We start from the raw sequence: 18,430 nt of genomic DNA on the forward strand, positions 1-18,430 counted from the left end.
TCTAAACCCGTCATGTAGTATCTAAACCCGTCATGTAGTATCTAAACCCGTCATGTAGCATCTAAACCCGTCATGTAGTATCTAAAAATATCATGTAGTATCTAAACATATAATCTAGTATCTAAACCCGTCATGTAGTATCTAAACCCGTCATGTAGTATCTAAACCCGTCATGTAGTATCTAAACCCGTCATGTAGTATCTAAACCCGTCATGTAGTATCTAAACCCGTCATGTAGTATCTAAACCCGTCATGTAGTATCTAAACATATCATGTAGTATCTGAACCTGTCATGTAGTATCTAAACCTGTCATGTAGTATCTAAACCTGTCATGTAGTATCTAAACGTGTCATCTAGTATCTAACCCCGTCATCTAGTATCTAAACCCGTCATCTAGTATCTAAACCTATCATGTAGTATCTAAACCTATCATGTAGTATCTAAACCTGTCATGTAGTATCTAAACCTGTCATGTAGTATCTAAACCTATCATGTAGTATCTAAACCTATCATGTAGTATCTAAACCAATCATGTAGTATCTAAACCTATCATGTAGTATCTAAACCTATCATGTAGTATCTAAACCTATCATGTAGTATCTAAACCTATCATGTAGTATCTAAACCTATCATGTAGTATCTAAACCTATCATGTAGTATCTAAACGTATCATGTAGTATCTAAACCTATCATGTTGTTTCTAAACCTATCATGTGGTATCTAAACCTATCATGTGGTATCTAAACCTATCATGTAGTATCTAAACCTATCATGTAGTATCTAAACCTGTCATGTAGTATCTAAAACTGTCATGTAGTATCTAAACCTGTCATGTAGTATCTAAACCTGTCATGTAGTATCTAAACCTGTCATGTAGTATCTAAACCTGTCATGTAGTATCTAAACCTGTCATGTAGTATCTAAACCTGTCATGTAGTATCTAAACCTGTCATGTAGTATCTAAACCTATCATGTAGTATCTAAACCTATCATGTAGTATCTAAACCTGTCATGTAGTATCTAAACCTGTCACGTAGTATCTAAACCTATCATGTAGTATCTAAACCTATCATGTAGTATCTAAACCAATCATGTAGTATCTAAACCTATCATGTAGTATCTAAACCTATCATGTAGTATCTAAACCTATCATGTAGTATCTAAACCTATCATGTAGTATCTAAACCTATCATGTAGTATCTAAACCTATCATGTAGTATCTAAACCTATCATGTAGTATCTAAACCTATCATGTGGTTTCTAAACCTATCATGTGGTATCTAAACCTATCATGTGGTATCTAAACCTATCATGTGGTATCTAAACCTATCATGTGGTATCTAAACCTATCATGTAGTATCTAAACCTATCATGTAGTATCTAAACCTATCATGTAGTATCTAAACCTATCATGTAGTATCTAAACCTGTCATGTAGTATCTAAACCTGTCATGTAGTATCTAAACATATAATCTAGTATCTAAACCCGTCATCTAGTATCTAAACCCGTCATGTAGTATCTAAACCCGTCATGTAGTATCTAAACCCGTCATGTAGTATCTAAACCCGTCATGTAGTATCTAAACATATCATGTAGTATCTAAACATATAATCTAGTATCTAAACCCGTCATGTAGTATCTAAACCCGTCATCTAGTATCTAAACCTGTCATCTAGTATCTAAACCCGTCATGTAGTATCTAAACCCGTCATGTAGTATCTAAACCCGTCATGTAGTATCTAAACCCGTCATCTAGTATCTAAACCCGTCATGTAGTATCTAAACATATCATGTAGTATCTAAACATATAATCTAGTATCTAAACCCGTCATGTAGTATCTAAACCCGTCATGTAGTATCTAAACCCGTCATGTAGTATCTAAACCCGTCATGTAGTATCTAAACCCGTCATGTAGTATCTAAACCCGTCATGTAGTATCTAAACATATCATGTAGTATCTAAACATATAATCTAGTATCTAAACCCGTCATGTAGTATCTAAACATATCATGTAGTATCTAAACATATAATCTAGTATCTAAACCCGTCATGTAGTATCTAAACCCGTCATGTAGTATCTAAGCCCGTCATGTAGTATCTAAACCCGTCATGTAGTATCTAAACCCGTCATGTAGTTTCTAAACCCGTCATGTAGTATCTAAACCCGTCATGTAGTATCTAAACCCGTCATCTAGTATCTAAACCTGTCATCTAGTATCTAAACCCGTCATGTAGTATCTAAACCCGTCATGTAGTATCTAAACCCGTCATGTAGTATCTAAACCCGTCATGTAGTATCTAAACACGTCATGTAGTATCTAAACCCGTCATGTAGTATCTAAACATATCATGTAGTATCTAAACATATAATCTAGTATCTAAACCCTTCATCTAGTATCTAAACCTGTCATGTAGTATCTAAACCTGTCATGTAGTATCTAAACCCGTCATGTAGTATCTAAACCCGTCATGTAGTATCTAAACCCGTCATGTAGTATCTAAACCCGTCATGTAGTATCTAAACCCGTCATGTAGTTTCTAAACCCGTCATGTAGTATCTAAACCCGTCATGTAGTATCTAAACCCGTCATGTAGTATCTAAACCCGTCATCTAGTATCTAAACCCGTCATGTAGTATCTAAACCCGTCATGTAGTATCTAAACCCGTCATGTAGTTTCTAAACATATCATGTAGTATCTAAACATATAATCTAGTATCTAAACCCGTCATGTAGTATCTAAACCCGTCATCTAGTATCTAAACCTGTCATCTAGTATCTAAACCCGTCATGTAGTATCTAAACCCGTCATGTAGTATCTAAACCCGTCATGTAGTATCTAAACCCGTCATGTAGTATCTAAACCCGTCATCTAGTATCTAAACCCGTCATGTAGTATCTAAACATATCATGTAGTATCTAAACATATAATCTAGTATCTAAACCCGTCATGTAGTATCTAAACCCGTCATGTAGTATCTAAACCCGTCATGTAGTATCTAAACCCGTCATGTAGTATCTAAACCCGTCATGTAGTATCTAAACATATCATGTAGTATCTAAACATATAATCTAGTATCTAAACCCGTCATGTAGTATCTAAACATATCATGTAGTATCTAAACATATAATCTAGTATCTAAACCCGTCATGTAGTATCTAAACCCGTCATGTAGTATCTAAACCCGTCATGTAGTATCTAAACCCGTCATGTAGTATCCAAACCCGTCATGTAGTTTTTAAACCCGTCATGTAGTATCTAAACCCGTCATGTAGTATCTAAACCCGTCATCTAGTATCTAAAACCGTCATGTAGTATCTAAACATATCATGTAGTATCTAAACATATAATCTAGTATCTAAACCCGTCATCTAGTATCTAAACCCGTCATGTAGTATCTAAACCCGTCATGTAGTATCTAAACCCGTCATGTAGCATCTAAACCCGTCATGTAGTATCTAAAAATATCATGTAGTATCTAAACATATAATCTAGTATCTAAACCCGTCATGTAGTATCTAAACCCGTCATGTAGTATCTAAACCCGTCATGTAGTATCTAAACCCGTCATGTAGTATCTAAACCCGTCATGTAGTATCTAAACCCGTCATGTAGTATCTAAACCCGTCATGTAGTATCTAAACCCGTCATGTAGTATCTAAACATATCATGTAGTATCTGAACCTGTCATGTAGTATCTAAACCTGTCATGTAGTATCTAAACCTGTCATGTAGTATCTAAACGTGTCATCTAGTATCTAACCCCGTCATCTAGTATCTAAACCCGTCATCTAGTATCTAAACCTATCATGTAGTATCTAAACCTATCATGTAGTATCTAAACCTGTCATGTAGTATCTAAACCTGTCATGTAGTATCTAAACCTATCATGTAGTATCTAAACCTATCATGTAGTATCTAAACCAATCATGTAGTATCTAAACCTATCATGTAGTATCTAAACCTATCATGTAGTATCTAAACCTATCATGTAGTATCTAAACCTATCATGTAGTATCTAAACCTATCATGTAGTATCTAAACCTATCATGTAGTATCTAAACGTATCATGTAGTATCTAAACCTATCATGTTGTTTCTAAACCTATCATGTGGTATCTAAACCTATCATGTGGTATCTAAACCTATCATGTAGTATCTAAACCTATCATGTAGTATCTAAACCTGTCATGTAGTATCTAAAACTGTCATGTAGTATCTAAACCTGTCATGTAGTATCTAAACCTGTCATGTAGTATCTAAACCTGTCATGTAGTATCTAAACCTGTCATGTAGTATCTAAACCTGTCATGTAGTATCTAAACCTGTCATGTAGTATCTAAACCTGTCATGTAGTATCTAAACCTATCATGTAGTATCTAAACCTATCATGTAGTATCTAAACCTATCATGTAGTAACTAAACCTGTCATGTAGTATCTAAACCTGTCATGTAGTATCTAAATCTATCATGTAGTATCTAAACCTATCATGTAGTATCTAAACCTATCATGTAGTATCTAAACCTATCATGTAGTATCTAAACCTATCATGTAGTATCTAAACCTGTCATGTAGTATCTAAACCTGTCACGTAGTATCTAAACCTATCATGTAGTATCTAAACCTATCATGTAGTATCTAAACCAATCATGTAGTATCTAAACCTATCATGTAGTATCTAAACCTATCATGTAGTATCTAAACCTATCATGTAGTATCTAAACCTATCATGTAGTATCTAAACCTATCATGTAGTATCTAAACCTATCATGTAGTATCTAAACCTATCATGTAGTATCTAAACCTATCATGTGGTTTCTAAACCTATCATGTGGTATCTAAACCTATCATGTGGTATCTAAACCTATCATGTGGTATCTAAACCTATCATGTGGTATCTAAACCTATCATGTAGTATCTAAACCTATCATGTAGTATCTAAACCTATCATGTAGTATCTAAACCTATCATGTAGTATCTAAACCTGTCATGTAGTATCTAAACCTGTCATGTAGTATCTAAACATATAATCTAGTATCTAAACCCGTCATCTAGTATCTAAACCCGTCATGTAGTATCTAAACCCGTCATGTAGTATCTAAACCCGTCATGTAGTATCTAAACCCGTCATGTAGTATCTAAACATATCATGTAGTATCTAAACATATAATCTAGTATCTAAACCCGTCATGTAGTATCTAAACCCGTCATCTAGTATCTAAACCTGTCATCTAGTATCTAAACCCGTCATGTAGTATCTAAACCCGTCATGTAGTATCTAAACCCGTCATGTAGTATCTAAACCCGTCATCTAGTATCTAAACCCGTCATGTAGTATCTAAACATATCATGTAGTATCTAAACATATAATCTAGTATCTAAACCCGTCATGTAGTATCTAAACCCGTCATGTAGTATCTAAACCCGTCATGTAGTATCTAAACCCGTCATGTAGTATCTAAACCCGTCATGTAGTATCTAAACCCGTCATGTAGTATCTAAACATATCATGTAGTATCTAAACATATAATCTAGTATCTAAACCCGTCATGTAGTATCTAAACATATCATGTAGTATCTAAACATATAATCTAGTATCTAAACCCGTCATGTAGTATCTAAACCCGTCATGTAGTATCTAAGCCCGTCATGTAGTATCTAAACCCGTCATGTAGTATCTAAACCCGTCATGTAGTTTCTAAACCCGTCATGTAGTATCTAAACCCGTCATGTAGTATCTAAACCCGTCATCTAGTATCTAAACCTGTCATCTAGTATCTAAACCCGTCATGTAGTATCTAAACCCGTCATGTAGTATCTAAACACGTCATGTAGTATCTAAACCCGTCATGTAGTATCTAAACATATCATGTAGTATCTAAACATATAATCTAGTATCTAAACCCTTCATCTAGTATCTAAACCTGTCATGTAGTATCTAAACCTGTCATGTAGTATCTAAACCCGTCATGTAGTATCTAAACCCGTCATGTAGTATCTAAACCCGTCATGTAGTATCTAAACCCGTCATGTAGTATCTAAACCCGTCATGTAGTTTCTAAACCCGTCATGTAGTATCTAAACCCGTCATGTAGTATCTAAACCCGTCATGTAGTATCTAAACCCGTCATCTAGTATCTAAACCCGTCATGTAGTATCTAAACCCGTCATGTAGTATCTAAACCCGTCATGTAGTTTCTAAACATATCATGTAGTATCTAAACATATAATCTAGTATCTAAACCCGTCATGTAGTATCTAAACCCGTCATCTAGTATCTAAACCTGTCATCTAGTATCTAAACCCGTCATGTAGTATCTAAACCCGTCATGTAGTATCTAAACCCGTCATGTAGTATCTAAACCCGTCATGTAGTATCTAAACCCGTCATCTAGTATCTAAACCCGTCATGTAGTATCTAAACATATCATGTAGTATCTAAACATATAATCTAGTATCTAAACCCGTCATGTAGTATCTAAACCCGTCATGTAGTATCTAAACCCGTCATATAGTATCTAAACCCGTCATGTAGTATCTAAACCCGTCATGTAGTATCTAAACATATCATGTAGTATCTAAACATATAATCTAGTATCTAAACCCGTCATGTAGTATCTAAACATATCATGTAGTATCTAAACATATAATCTAGTATCTAAACCCGTCATGTAGTATCTAAACCCGTCATGTAGTATCTAAACCCGTCATGTAGTATCTAAACCCGTCATGTAGTATCCAAACCCGTCATGTAGTTTTTAAACCCGTCATGTAGTATCTAAACCCGTCATGTAGTATCTAAACCCGTCATGTAGTATCTAAACCCGTCATCTAGTATCTAAAACCGTCATGTAGTATCTAAAAATATCATGTAGTATCTAAACATATAATCTAGTATCTAAACCCGTCATCTAGTATCTAAACCCGTCATGTAGTATCTAAACCCGTCATGTAGTATCTAAACCCGTCATGTAGCATCTAAACCCGTCATGTAGTATCTAAACCCGTCATGTAGTATCTAAACCCGTCATGTAGTATCTAAACATATCATGTAGTATCTGAACCTGTCATGTAGTATCTAAACCTGTCATGTAGTATCTAAACCTGTCATGTAGTATCTAAACGTGTCATCTAGTATCTAACCCCGTCATCTAGTATCTAAACCCGTCATCTAGTATCTAAACCTGTCTTGTAGTATCTAAACCTGTCATGTAGTATCTAAACCCGTCATGTAGTATCTAAACACGTCATGTAGTATCTAAACATATCATGTAGTATCTAAACATATAATCTAGTATCTAAACCCGTCATCTAGTATCTAAACCTGTCATGTAGTATCTAAACCTGTCATGTAGTATCTAAACCCGTCATGTAGTATCTAAACCCGTCATGTAGTATCTAAACCCGTCATGTAGTATCTAAACCCGTCATGTAGTATCTAAACCCGTCATGTAGTTTCTAAACCTGTCATGTAGTATCTAAACCCGTCATGTAGTATCTAAACCCGTCATGTAGTATCTAAACCCGTCATCTAGTATCTAAACCCGTCATGTAGTATCTAAACATATCATGTAGTATCTAAACATATAATCTAGTATCTAAACCCGTCATCTAGTATCTAAACCCGTCATGTAGTATCTAAACCCGTCATGTAGTATCTAAACCCGTCATGTAGTATCTAAACCCGTCATGTAGTATCTAAACATATCATGTAGTATCTAAACATATAATCTAGTATCTAAACCCGTCATGTAGTATCTAAACCCGTCATCTAGTATCTAAACCTGTCATCTAGTATCTAAACCCGTCATGTAGTATCTAAACCCGTCATGTAGTATCTAAACCCGTCATGTAGTATCTAAACCCGTCATGTAGTATCTAAACACGTCATGTAGTATCTAAACCCGTCATGTAGTATCTAAACATATCATGTAGTATCTAAACATATAATCTAGTATCTAAACCCGTCATCTAGTATCTAAACCTGTCATGTAGTATCTAAACCTGTCATGTAGTATCTAAACCCGTCATCTAGTATCTAAACCTGTCATGTAGTATCTAAACCCGTCATGTAGTATCTAAACATATAATCTAGTATCTAAACCCGTCATGTAGTATCTAAACATATCATGTAGTATCTAAACATATAATCTAGTATCTAAACCCGTCATGTAGTATCTAAACCCGTCATGTAGTATCTAAACCCGTCATGTAGTATCTAAACCCGTCATGTAGTATCTAAACCCGTCATGTAGTTTTTAAACCCGTCATGTAGTATCTAAACCCGTCATGTAGTATCTAAACCCGTCATGTAGTATCTAAACCCGTCATCTAGTATCTAAACCCGTCATGTAGTATCTAAACATATCATGTAGTATCTAAACATATAATCTAGCATCTAAACCCGTCATCTAGTATCTAAACCCGTCATGTAGTATCTAAACCCGTCATGTAGTATCTAAACCCGTCATGTAGCATCTAAACCCGTCATGTAGTATCTAAACATATCATGTAGTATCTAAACATATAATCTAGTATCTAAACCCGTCATGTAGTATCTAAACCCGTCATCTAGTATCTAAACCTGTCATCTAGTATCTAAACCCGTCATGTAGTATCTAAACCCGTCATATAGTATCTAAACCCGTCATGTAGTATCTAAACCCGTCATGTAGTATCTAAACCCGTCATGTAGTATCTAAACCCGTCATGTAGTATCTAAACATATCATGTAGTATCTAAACCTGTCATGTAGTATCTAAACCTGTCATGTAGTATCTAAACCTGTCATGTAGTATCTAAACGTGTCATCTAGTATCTAACCCCGTCATCTAGTATCTAAACCCGTCATCTAGTATCTAAACCTGTCTTGTAGTATCTAAACCTGGCATGTAGTATCTAAACCCGTCATGTAGTATCTAAACACGTCATGTAGTATCTAAACCCGTCATGTAGTATCTAAACATATCATGTAGTATCTAAACATATAATCTAGTATCTAAACCCGTCATCTAGTATCTAAACCTGTCATGTAGTATCTAAACCTGTCATGTAGTATCTAAACCCGTCATGTAGTATCTAAACCCGTCATGTAGTATCTAAACCCGTCATGTAGTATCTAAACCCGTCATGTAGTATCTAAACCCGTCATGAAGTTTCTAAACCCGTCATGTAGTATCTAAACCCGTCATGTAGTATCTAAACCCGTCATGTAGTATCTAAACCCGTCATCTAGTATCTAAACCCGTCATGTAGTATCTAAACATATCATGTAGTATCTAAACATATAATCTAGTATCTAAACCCGTCATCTAGTATCTAAACCCGTCATGTAGTATCTAAACCCGTCCTGTAGTATCTAAACCCGTCATGTAGTATCTAAACCCGTCATGTAGTTTCTAAACATATCATGTAGTATCTAAACATATAATCTAGTATCTAAACCCGTCATGTAGTATCTAAACCCGTCATCTAGTATCTAAACCTGTCATCTAGTATCTAAACCCGTCATGTAGTATCTAAACCCGTCATGTAGTATCTAAACCCGTCATGTAGTATCTAAACCCGTCATCTAGTATCTAAACCCGTCATGTAGTATCTAAACATATCATGTAGTATCTAAACATATAATCTAGTATCTAAACCCGTCATGTAGTATCTAAACCCGTCATGTAGTATCTAAACCCGTCATGTAGTATCTAAACCCGTCATGTAGTATCTAAACATATCATGTAGTATCTAAACATATAATCTAGTATTTAAACCCGTCATGTAGTATCTAAACATATCATGTAGTATCTAAACATATAATCTAGTATCTAAACCCGTCATGTAGTATCTAAACCCGTCATGTAGTATCTAAACCCGTCATGTAGTATCTAAACCCGTCATGTAGTATCTAAACCCGTCATGTAGTTTTTAAACCCGTCATGTAGTATCTAAACCCGTCATGTAGTATCTAAACCCGTCATGTAGTATCTAAACCCGTCATGTAGTATCTAAACCCGTCATGTAGTTTCTAAACATATCATGTAGTATCTAAACATATAATCTAGTATCTAAACCCGTCATGTAGTATCTAAACCCGTCATCTAGTATCTAAACCTGTCATCTAGTATCTAAACCCGTCATGTAGTATCTAAACCCGTCATGTAGTATCTAAACCCGTCATGTAGTATCTAAACCCGTCATGTAGTATCTAAACCCGTCATCTAGTATCTAAACCCGTCATGTAGTATCTAAACATATCATGTAGTATCTAAACATATAATCTAGTATCTAAACCCGTCATGTAGTATCTAAACCCGTCATGTAGTATCTAAACCCGTCATGTAGTATCTAAACCCGTCATGTAGTATCTAAACATATCATGTAGTATCTAAACATATAATCTAGTATTTAAACCCGTCATGTAGTATCTAAACATATCATGTAGTATCTAAACATATAATCTAGTATCTAAACCCGTCATGTAGTATCTAAACCCGTCATGTAGTATCTAAACCCGTCATGTAGTATCTAAACCCGTCATGTAGTATCTAAACCCGTCATGTAGTTTTTAAACCCGTCATGTAGTATCTAAACCCGTCATGTAGTATCTAAACCCGTCATGTAGTATCTAAACCCGTCATCTAGTATCTAAACCCGTCATGTAGTTTCTAAACATATCATGTAGTATCTAAACATATAATCTAGTATCTAAACCCGTCATGTAGTATCTAAACCCGTCATCTAGTATCTAAACCTGTCATCTAGTATCTAAACCCGTCATGTAGTATCTAAACCCGTCATGTAGTATCTAAACCCGTCATGTAGTATCTAAACCCGTCATGTAGTATCTAAACCCGTCATCTAGTATCTAAACCCGTCATGTAGTATCTAAACATATCATGTAGTATCTAAACATATAATCTAGTATCTAAACCCGTCATGTAGTATCTAAACCCGTCATGTAGTATCTAAACCCGTCATGTAGTATCTAAACCCGTCATGTAGTATCTAAACATATCATGTAGTATCTAAACATATAATCTAGTATTTAAACCCGTCATGTAGTATCTAAACATATCATGTAGTATCTAAACATATAATCTAGTATCTAAACCCGTCATGTAGTATCTAAACCCGTCATGTAGTATCTAAACCCGTCATGTAGTATCTAAACCCGTCATGTAGTTTTTAAACCCGTCATGTAGTATCTAAACCCGTCATGTAGTATCTAAACCCGTCATGTAGTTTTTAAACCCGTCATGTAGTATCTAAACCCGTCATGTAGTATCTAAACCCGTCATCTAGTATCTAAACCTGTCATCTAGTATCTAAACCCGTCATGTAGTATCTAAACCCGTCATATAGTATCTAAACCCGTCATGTAGTATCTAAACCCGTCATGTAGTATCTAAACCCGTCATGTAGTATCTAAACCCGTCATGTAGTATCTAAACATATCATGTAGTATCTAAACCTGTCATGTAGTATCTAAAACTGTCATGTAGTATCTAAACCTGTCATGTAGTATCTAAACCTGTCATGTAGTATCTAAACTTGTCATGTAGTATCTAAACCTGTCATGTAGTATCTAAACCTGTCATGTAGTATCTAAACCTGTCATGTAGTATCTAAACCTGTCATGTAGTATCTAAACCTATCATGTAGTATCTAAACCTATCATGTAGTATCTAAACCTATCATGTAGTAACTAAACCTGTCATGTAGTATCTAAACCTGTCATGTAGTATCTAAATCTATCATGTAGTATCTAAACCTATCATGTAGTATCTAAACCTATCATGTAGTATCTAAACCTATCATGTAGTATCTAAACCTATCATGTAGTATCTAAACCTGTCATGTAGTATCTAAACCTGTCACGTAGTATCTAAACCTATCATGTAGTATCTAAACCTATCATGTAGTATCTAAACCTATCATGTAGTATCTAAACCTATCATGTAGTATCTAAACCTATCATGTAGTATCTAAACCTATCATGTAGTATCTAAACCTATCATGTAGTATCTAAACCTATCATGTGGTTTCTAAACCTATCATGTGGTATCTAAACCTATCATGTGGTATCTAAACCTATCATGTGGTATCTAAACCTATCATGTGGTATCTAAACCTATCATGTAGTATCTAAACCTATCATGTAGTATCTAAACCTATCATGTAGTATCTAAACCTATCATGTAGTATCTAAACCTGTCATGTAGTATCTAAACCTGTCATGTAGTATCTAAACCTGTCATGTAGTATCTAAACCTGTCATGTAGTATCTAAACATATAATCTAGTATCTAAACCCGTCATGTAGTATCTAAACCCGTCATGTAGTATCTAAACATATCATGTAGTATCTAAACATATAATCTAGTATCTAAACCCGTCATGTAGTATCTAAACCCGTCATCTAGTATCTAAACCTGTCATCTAGTATCTAAACCCGTCATGTAGTATCTAAACCCGTCATGTAGTATCTAAACCCGTCATGTAGTGTCTAAACCCGTCATCTAGTATCTAAACCCGTCATGTAGTATCTAAACATATCATGTAGTATCTAAACATATAATCTAGTATCTAAACCCGTCATGTAGTATCTAAACCTATCATGTAGTATCTAAACCTATCATGTAGTATCTAAACCTGTCATGTAGTATCTAAACCTGTCATGTAGTATCTAAACCTATCATGTAGTATCTAAACCTATCATGTAGTATCTAAACCAATCATGTAGTATCTAAACCTATCATGTAGTATCTAAACCTATCATGTAGTATCTAAACCTATCATGTAGTATCTAAACCTATCATGTAGTATCTAAACCTATCATGTAGTATCTAAACCTATCATGTAGTATCTAAACGTATCATGTAGTATCTAAACCTATCATGTTGTTTCTAAACCTATCATGTGGTATCTAAACCTATCATGTGGTATCTAAACCTATCATGTAGTATCTAAACCTATCATGTAGTATCTAAACCTGTCATGTAGTATCTAAAACTGTCATGTAGTATCTAAACCTGTCATGTAGTATCTAAACCTGTCATGTAGTATCTAAACCTGTCATGTAGTATCTAAACCTGTCATGTAGTATCTAAACCTGTCATGTAGTATCTAAACCTGTCATGTAGTATCTAAACCTGTCATGTAGTATCTAAACCTATCATGTAGTATCTAAACCTATCATGTAGTATCTAAACCTATCATGTAGTAACTAAACCTGTCATGTAGTATCTAAACCTGTCATGTAGTATCTAAATCTATCATGTAGTATCTAAACCTATCATGTAGTATCTAAACCTATCATGTAGTATCTAAACCTATCATGTAGTATCTAAACCTATCATGTAGTATCTAAACCTGTCATGTAGTATCTAAACCTGTCACGTAGTATCTAAACCTATCATGTAGTATCTAAACCTATCATGTAGTATCTAAACCAATCATGTAGTATCTAAACCTATCATGTAGTATCTAAACCTATCATGTAGTATCTAAACCTATCATGTAGTATCTAAACCTATCATGTAGTATCTAAACCTATCATGTAGTATCTAAACCTATCATGTAGTATCTAAACCTATCATGTGGTTTCTAAACCTATCATGTGGTATCTAAACCTATCATGTGGTATCTAAACCTATCATGTGGTATCTAAACCTATCATGTGGTATCTAAACCTATCATGTAGTATCTAAACCTATCATGTAGTATCTAAACCTATCATGTAGTATCTAAACCTATCATGTAGTATCTAAACCTGTCATGTAGTATCTAAACCTGTCATGTAGTATCTAAACATATAATCTAGTATCTAAACCCGTCATCTAGTATCTAAACCCGTCATGTAGTATCTAAACCCGTCATGTAGTATCTAAACCCGTCATGTAGTATCTAAACCCGTCATGTAGTATCTAAACATATCATGTAGTATCTAAACATATAATCTAGTATCTAAACCCGTCATGTAGTATCTAAACCCGTCATCTAGTATCTAAACCTGTCATCTAGTATCTAAACCCGTCATGTAGTATCTAAACCCGTCATGTAGTATCTAAACCCGTCATGTAGTATCTAAACCCGTCATCTAGTATCTAAACCCGTCATGTAGTATCTAAACATATCATGTAGTATCTAAACATATAATCTAGTATCTAAACCCGTCATGTAGTATCTAAACCCGTCATGTAGTATCTAAACCCGTCATGTAGTATCTAAACCCGTCATGTAGTATCTAAACCCGTCATGTAGTATCTAAACCCGTCATGTAGTATCTAAACATATCATGTAGTATCTAAACATATAATCTAGTATCTAAACCCGTCATGTAGTATCTAAACATATCATGTAGTATCTAAACATATAATCTAGTATCTAAACCCGTCATGTAGTATCTAAACCCGTCATGTAGTATCTAAACCCGTCATGTAGTATCTAAACCCGTCATGTAGTATCTAAACCCGTCATGTAGTATCTAAACACGTCATGTAGTATCTAAACCCGTCATGTAGTATCTAAACATATCATGTAGTATCTAAACATATAATCTAGTATCTAAACCCTTCATCTAGTATCTAAACCTGTCATGTAGTATCTAAACCTGTCATGTAGTATCTAAACCCGTCATGTAGTATCTAAACCCGTCATGTAGTATCTAAACCCGTCATGTAGTATCTAAACCCGTCATGTAGTATCTAAACCCGTCATGTAGTTTCTAAACCCGTCATGTAGTATCTAAACCCGTCATGTAGTATCTAAACCCGTCATGTAGTATCTAAACCCGTCATCTAGTATCTAAACCCGTCATGTAGTATCTAAACATATCATGTAGTATCTAAACATATAATCTAGTATCTAAACCCGTCATCTAGTATCTAAACCCGTCATGTAGTATCTAAACCCGTCATGTAGTATCTAAACCCGTCATGTAGTATCTAAACCCGTCATGTAGTTTCTAAACATATCATGTAGTATCTAAACATATAATCTAGTATCTAAACCCGTCATGTAGTATCTAAACCCGTCATCTAGTATCTAAACCTGTCATCTAGTATCTAAACCCGTCATGTAGTATCTAAACCCGTCATGTAGTATCTAAACCCGTCATGTAGTATCTAAACCCGTCATGTAGTATCTAAACCCGTCATCTAGTATCTAAACCCGTCATGTAGTATCTAAACATATCATGTAGTATCTAAACATATAATCTAGTATCTAAACCCGTCATGTAGAATCTAAACCCGTCATGTAGTATCTAAACCCGTCATGTAGTATCTAAACCCGTCATGTAGTATCTAAACCCGTCATGTAGTATCTAAACATATCATGTAGTATCTAAACATATAATCTAGTATCTAAACCCGTCATGTAGTATCTAAACATATCATGTAGTATCTAAACATATAATCTAGTATCTAAACCCGTCATGTAGTATCTAAACCCGTCATGTAGTATCTAAACCCGTCATGTAGTATCTAAACCCGTCATGTAGTATCCAAACCCGTCATGTAGTTTTTAAACCCGTCATGTAGTATCTAAACCCGTCATGTAGTATCTAAACCCGTCATGTAGTATCTAAACCCGTCATCTAGTATCTAAAACCGTCATGTAGTATCTAAACATATCATGTAGTATCTAAACATATAATCTAGTATCTAAACCCGTCATCTAGTATCTAAACCCGTCATGTAGTATCTAAACCCGTCATGTAGTATCTAAACCCGTCATGTAGCATCTAAACCCGTCATGTAGTATCTAAACATATCATGTAGTATCTAAACATATAATCTAGTATCTAAACCCGTCATGTAGTATCTAAACCCGTCATGTAGTATCTAAACCCGTCATGTAGTATCTAAACCCGTCATGTAGTATCTAAACCCGTCATGTAGTATCTAAACCCGTCATGTAGTATCTAAACCCGTCATGTAGTATCTAAACATATCATGTAGTATCTGAACCTGTCATGTAGTATCTAAACCTGTCATGTAGTATCTAAACCTGTCATGTAGTATCTAAACGTGTCATCTAGTATCTAACCCCGTCATCTAGTATCTAAACCCGTCATCTAGTATCTAAACCTGTCTTGTAGTATCTAAACCTGTCATGTAGTATCTAAACCCGTCATGTAGTATCTAAACACGTCATGTAGTATCTAAACATATCATGTAGTATCTAAACATATAATCTAGTATCTAAACCCGTCATCTAGTATCTAAACCTGTCATGTAGTATCTAAACCTGTCATGTAGTATCTAAACCCGTCATGTAGTATCTAAACCCGTCATGTAGTATCTAAACCCGTCATGTAGTATCTAAACCCGTCATGTAGTATCTAAACCCGTCATGTAGTTTCTAAACCCGTCATGTAGTATCTAAACCCGTCATGTAGTATCTAAACCCGTCATGTAGTATCTAAACCCGTCATCTAGTATCTAAACCCGTCATGTAGTATCTAAACATATCATGTAGTATCTAAACATATAATCTAGTATCTAAACCCGTCATCTAGTATCTAAACCCGTCATGTAGTATCTAAACCCGTCATGTAGTATCTAAACCCGTCATGTAGTATCTAAACCCGTCATGTAGTATCTAAACATATCATGTAGTATCTAAACATATAATCTAGTATCTAAACCCGTCATGTAGTATCTAAACCCGTCATCTAGTATCTAAACCTGTCATCTAGTATCTAAACCCGTCATGTAGTATCTAAACCCGTCATGTAGTATCTAAACCCGTCATGTAGTATCTAAACCCGTCATGTAGTATCTAAACACGTCATGTAGTATCTAAACCCGTCATGTAGTATCTAAACATATCATGTAGTATCTAAACATATAATCTAGTATCTAAACCCGTCATCTAGTATCTAAACCTGTCATGTAGTATCTAAACCTGTCATGTAGTATCTAAACCCGTCATCTAGTATCTAAACCTGTCATGTAGTATCTAAACCCGTCATGTAGTATCTAAACATATAATCTAGTATCTAAACCCGTCATGTAGTATCTAAACATATCATGTAGTATCTAAACATATAATCTAGTATCTAAACCCGTCATGTAGTATCTAAACCCGTCATGTAGTATCTAAACCCGTCATGTAGTATCTAAACCCGTCATGTAGTATCTAAACCCGTCATGTAGTTTTTAAACCCGTCATGTAGTATCTAAACCCGTCATGTAGTATCTAAACCCGTCATGTAGTATCTAAACCCGTCATCTAGTATCTAAACCCGTCATGTAGTATCTAAACATATCATGTAGTATCTAAACATATAATCTAGCATCTAAACCCGTCATCTAGTATCTAAACCCGTCATGTAGTATCTAAACCCGTCATGTAGTATCTAAACCCGTCATGTAGCATCTAAACCCGTCATGTAGTATCTAAACATATCATGTAGTATCTAAACATATAATCTAGTATCTAAACCCGTCATGTAGTATCTAAACCCGTCATCTAGTATCTAAACCTGTCATCTAGTATCTAAACCCGTCATGTAGTATCTAAACCCGTCATATAGTATCTAAACCCGTCATGTAGTATCTAAACCCGTCATGTAGTATCTAAACCCGTCATGTAGTATCTAAACCCGTCATGTAGTATCTAAACATATCATGTAGTATCTAAACCTGTCATGTAGTATCTAAACCTGTCATGTAGTATCTAAACCTGTCATGTAGTATCTAAACGTGTCATCTAGTATCTAACCCCGTCATCTAGTATCTAAACCCGTCATCTAGTATCTAAACCTGTCTTGTAGTATCTAAACCTGGCATGTAGTATCTAAACCCGTCATGTAGTATCTAAACACGTCATGTAGTATCTAAACCCGTCATGTAGTATCTAAACATATCATGTAGTATCTAAACATATAATCTAGTATCTAAACCCGTCATCTAGTATCTAAACCTGTCATGTAGTATCTAAACCTGTCATGTAGTATCTAAACCCGTCATGTAGTATCTAAACCCGTCATGTAGTATCTAAACCCGTCATGTAGTATCTAAACACGTCATGTAGTATCTAAACCCGTCATGTAGTATCTAAACATATCATGTAGTATCTAAACATATAATCTAGTATCTAAACCCGTCATCTAGTATCTAAACCTGTCATGTAGTATCTAAACCTGTCATGTAGTATCTAAACCCGTCATGTAGTATCTAAACCCGTCATGTAGTATCTAAACCCGTCATGTAGTATCTAAACCCGTCATGTAGTATCTAAACCCGTCATGAAGTTTCTAAACCCGTCATGTAGTATCTAAACCCGTCATGTAGTATCTAAACCCGTCATGTAGTATCTAAACCCGTCATGTAGTATCTAAACCCGTCATGTAGTTTTTAAACCCGTCATGTAGTATCTAAACCCGTCATGTAGTATCTAAACCCGTCATGTAGTATCTAAACCCG

The sequence above is a fragment of the Salvelinus fontinalis genome, unplaced genomic scaffold, assembly GCF_029448725.1.
Source record: "Salvelinus fontinalis isolate EN_2023a unplaced genomic scaffold, ASM2944872v1 scaffold_0001, whole genome shotgun sequence".
NCBI classification, from domain to species: Eukaryota; Metazoa; Chordata; class Actinopteri; order Salmoniformes; family Salmonidae; genus Salvelinus; species Salvelinus fontinalis.